Consider the following 4,908-nt stretch of genomic DNA (forward strand, 5'->3'; position numbering starts at 1 on the left):
AAAAAAAAAAAAAAAGAAATACACCATAAATGCACCAAACACTATATTCCGTTTTTTCGTTCCCATTGAACGAAAAAACTGCAGAAACGTTTTTTGGAGCGTTACTAAACGAAGCCTTAGAGATTCTAATGGGAACTTAGCCATATGAGGAGACACGTCGGCATTGGTCCTTATCCTAGTTGTGTCCCTTGTTGGATTTTTAGAGTCCACATCCTCTGCAGCAACAGGAGAGGTGCAATGAATGGCTGAGAACATCTGGGGCACTTACCCCAGGGGGTTCCAAGCAACCCAATACTCACTACACCAATGCAGTGGCTGCAGACAATTTTCACACTATATCTGAACAACAAAATGCTGGCCTTTGTCACCCGTTTTCAGAGGAAGAAATTAAAGTTATAGTCTTTCTAATGGGCCCCTACAAGGCTCTTGGGCTTGATGGTATGCCGGCCAAATTCTTCCAGGCCCATTGGCTTATTGGTTCTTTCAGACCGTCCATGTGTCACAAAAGCATCCTGAGGATATTACTCAATTCCAGCCTATTGACCTTTGGACTCTTCTTTACAAAATCATAGCCAAGTGTTTTGTTAACCATTTGAAGCCCATTTTGTTTTTCCTCATTAGCCCTACCAAAGCGCTTTCATACCTTCAGGAGGGATTTCGGATAATGTTTATATTGTTCATGAAATTCTCCACCAGATACGCATTGTTTATGAGTTTCATAGTTCGGAAACTCGTTGAAGTTACATCTAATGGAAAGATGAGACTCCTAAGTAAAGTCTATCACTATGAAAGAGATGAAATTTGTAAAGAGTTGCATTTTTGTGTGTATTTTGTTGTTTTTGATTTTATCCCTTGGCCGAATTTCTTTCCCCCTTAAATAGCAACCTTCAATTTCAAACACAGAGAGTTGGTTGAGTAAACACTCTCTTACTCTTCTTCGCATGACTCTCTGCCCAAGCGGCCTTGGCCTCCTGACTTCATATCCTCCAATCATGCCACGTAATCAATTACTCAAAATATTCAAAATATACCACCAACTATCGTATCTCCATGTTTCTCCCTTCCTATATCTACGATTGATGAGACTAGCCTCTTGATTCATCGAATTTGGTGGAAGGATAAAAAGGGTAAAGCGGTTTATTGGAACAAGTGGGACGTTCTTTGTGCTAGCAAAGCTTATGGGGGTCCAGAGTTTCGTGACATTGGGTCCTTTTTTCTGTTAACCAAGGTGTCTGGGCAAGCTTGGGTCCTTTAATCATGCTATTTTGGCTCAGAAAGGCTGGCAGATTTTGCATAATCTGCTCTTTGGACTCAAATCCTTAAAAGGAAGGTATTTCCTACCTCCTACTTCCTTGAGGCTAAAGATAAGCCTTGTTGCTCGATGATGAGGGTAAAAGTACAGCCCCCCAATCAGGCATCAACACGTGGCCTTATGTGTGGGCAGATCTATACCTACAGTCGGTATTCAGGTTAAGCAAGGCACAAGCTGAACAAAGTACTAGTCGAACAAAGTCAAACACCCGACCGATCTCAACCGGCTTACCGATGAAATCCTGAGAATCAGGACCACATGGACTTGATAAGTCAACTTGACTAACGGGACTCTGCCAGGAGATCTCCTACCTAGAACAGACTCCTTGTCAAAGAGGGATTCTCCATAACTGCCACATCCATCAGCCATTGCTTATAAATACTAAAGTACGCTCCCTAGCAGGGGATTGATCAATCACTTGATAGCAAAACTAACTCTCTATGAGTATATGTTGTTAAAGAAATCTAACTTAGGCATTTGAGAGTCTCTCGTTGAAACAGCTCGGTTCTCCACTGTTTATTCTCTTGTGCAAGTCACCCGAAGTGCCTAGGACCATTTTTTTACCGCAACAGATTGATCAGCGTCAATCGGGGGGAACAACATTAGCAAGCCACAACACCGACATTTCATGGAGCGATGACAAACAAGCCATGGATGCAACAATAGTCAAAGAATTGAACTGTGGCCTACCACAACCCTTACCCGCCTCAAAAGCTAAAAAGAAACCCATTCCTGAAGCCCTGAACAGCGTGGTGGTTGTGATGATCGCCCCTTCCGTGACAATGAGACCAAATCAAACAATAGGGAAGAGCTGTAGCCGAGCGAAATGGATGAGCAAAGACCACATCCTTGAGAAAAGAAGTGCCAACCCTAATGGTTGGCAAGAGTAGACCTCATCCGTGAGGAAAAAAGGCCAACCCGAAAAGGTTGGTAAGAGAAGACCGACCACCATGCATCAACAAATCCAAATAAAATACCTTAAGATCGTAAGGCAAGAAGACCGACTACCATGGGTCGACAAATCCAAAGACCTTACCTTCTATGGTAAATACAAAGACCCTACATTCTAAGGTAAATACAAAGACCACGTTCCAAGGCATCTCTAAAGACCTTATGTTCTAAGGCAAATACAAAAGACCTTAATTTCTAAGGCAAAAAGACTGACCCATCGGTTGACAAGAAGACTGAACATCGGTCGGCATCAATGACCTTACACTCTAAGGCAAGAAGACCAACCCACCGGTCGACAAGAAGATCGACCATTGGTCAGCATCAAAGAACTTATGCTCTAAGGCAAGAAGACCAACCCACCAGTCGACAAGAAGATGGACCATTGGTCAGCATCAAAGAACTTATGCTCTAAGGCAAGAAGACCAACCCACCGGTCGACAAGAAGATCGACCATTGGTCAACATCAAAGAACTTATGCTCTAAGGTAAGAAGACCGACCCACAGGTCAATATCAAAAGGCCTTACGCTCTAAGTAAAGAAGACCAACCCACAGGCCCGCATCAAAAATCTTACGCTTTCTTACAAAAAAGACAACAAGAAGAAATCGTAAATAAGCAAAGATATCTTGATTGAATCAAAGATCCACGACCTAGTCGTAGCCTAGAATTCTAGCTTGTTGCACTCCTGCAGACCGACCTACAAACCTCGACCCGAAGGACTAGGGGGCTTATGATGAGGTAAAAATACCGCCCATCAATCAGGCATCAACATGTGGCCTTACAAGTGAGAAGATCCATACATACAATTGCTATTTACCAACTAAGCAGGGTGAGTTGAACAAGGTATGACCCGAACAGGGTTGAACTTGAACAACTAACCCCACCTCAACTAGCTTACCGACGCAATCCCAAGAATCAAGGACCATCGAAAGCAAATCTTACGCTTGGAGCTCACAAAGGCAATCTCTAAAAGATCCGTCCAAACATGAATTTCTAACCAGATAAGGCAACTTGCCTAATAGAACTCTCCCATGAGATATCCTACCTAGAATGGACTCCTCGTCAAAGAGGGACTCTCCATAACTGCTACATCCATCGGCCATTGCTTATAAATACTAATGCACACCCCTTACAGGGGAGCGGTCACTTGATATTAAAACTCTCTTTGAGAATCTATTGCTAACAAAATCTAACTTATGCATCAAAGAATTTCCCACTGGAACAGCCCAACTCTCCCCGTCTCTTTTCTTGTGCAAGTCATCCCTTTTCTTGTGCAAGTCATCCTAAGTGCATAGGACCATTTTTTGCGTTGCTAGCATTGTATTCTTCATGGATTCAAAGGCTCCATAGGTGCATTGGCAATGGCTGCAGCACTAGTACTTTCGTGTCTGCCTGTATTCCCTCAATCCGAGGGGTGTATCACCAGTAATCTCCCAGATAATCGCTCGGAGTTTGTGTCTAGCTTAATCCACTACCCTATCAAGGAATGGGACTTTCAGCTAGTCTCTAGCCTTTATCCAGCGCCCGAATCTGTGGTAATTGCTCGCCTTCCACTCCCGATCACGGAGGCCAATGACAAGTGGATTTGGGTCCGTCAAAGACCAGCTCTCTCTCCCTCCCGCAATAGTACAGGCTCCCATAGCAATAACATATTTTGGCATTTGCTCATATAATCTCACTAAAGAGGGGGCATTTTCATTGTTGCCGTATCAAATCTGCCCATTCCTGGCTTTCTACAAACAAGTTTCCAATCCATCTCCCTCTCAAAACCAATTTTGGACATGGCCTTAGCCTCAAGATCTCCCTCCTCGGATCAAAACCTTCATTTTGCTGTGTTGATGCCCTTGCCATACTGTGGCAATTTTCTCCCTTTCGTATCGACACTCGTGGCTTTACCGGGGTCAACTTCAGGGATTGGATTCATTTTCTGATCAGTTACTTCCAAAATGTCCCTACCAGTTCTTATATCAACCTTACTTGGTCATCTTTATGCTGGCAGATTTGGAAAACGTAGAATAAATTCTTTTTCGAGTTCGTTAACCCCAACTTACATTCTTTTTTTTATTTTCTTTTTCACTCATTGGAGAATCTCTTTACTGGGTGTAACTTTACTGGCTTACACCCTGGTTCAGTCCCTCCGTAGCATCGTACACGAACCCCAAAGCAATTTGAGATGCTGTAGCTTGCTTCTTAATGGTAATGACCGGCTTGTTGTGAGGCCTGTTGTGGGTTTTTGTCTACAGCATTGGTGTAAGCTATTTGACATGCTATGGTTTTGGTGGGCTGTTTGCAGATTTCCTTGCTGTGTTGTTTCTGATTGCCTTCCTTGCCAACAAAAGGACTCCAGCTTGGGCTGGGCCTCGGTGTATTGTAGATGATATTCTAGTTCTATGTAGTAGTTTCTCATTTGTTTCTTTTGAGCATGTCTCAAGACTTTGTCAAGGGGGGCCCATACTGTGGCTACAGGATCTTCCAATTTGTATGACACGGTTTAGGTGGTGTCAAACACCAGCTGCTCCTGTAAAAGCTCCTTCCGGCCAGAGTTTTTCTGCTGCACATTATAGTTAATATTTTTTTTTTCTTGACCCAGAAAAAATAAAAAAAAAAAAAAAATAAAAAAAAAAAACAAAAAAAACCAAAAATCCC

At 42.9% G+C, this 4,908-nt stretch overlaps 1 protein-coding gene across 1 annotated transcript in view; it reads right to left on the reverse strand.

The window, feature by feature from the left end:
- Nucleotides 1–2,870: 2,870 nt before the first annotated feature.
- The window catches only part of LOC122081442 (dentin sialophosphoprotein-like), a 22,791-nt gene continuing 20,753 nt past the window's right edge, over nucleotides 2,871–4,908 (reverse strand). The window contains exon 16 of the transcript XR_006141083.1: nucleotides 2,871–4,813. The gene's annotated coding sequence lies outside the window, so the exon portion shown is untranslated. The remainder of the gene's footprint in view (nucleotides 4,814–4,908) is intronic.

Source organism: Macadamia integrifolia, chromosome 6 (assembly GCF_013358625.1).
Source record: "Macadamia integrifolia cultivar HAES 741 chromosome 6, SCU_Mint_v3, whole genome shotgun sequence".
Taxonomy (NCBI): domain Eukaryota; kingdom Viridiplantae; phylum Streptophyta; class Magnoliopsida; order Proteales; family Proteaceae; genus Macadamia; species Macadamia integrifolia.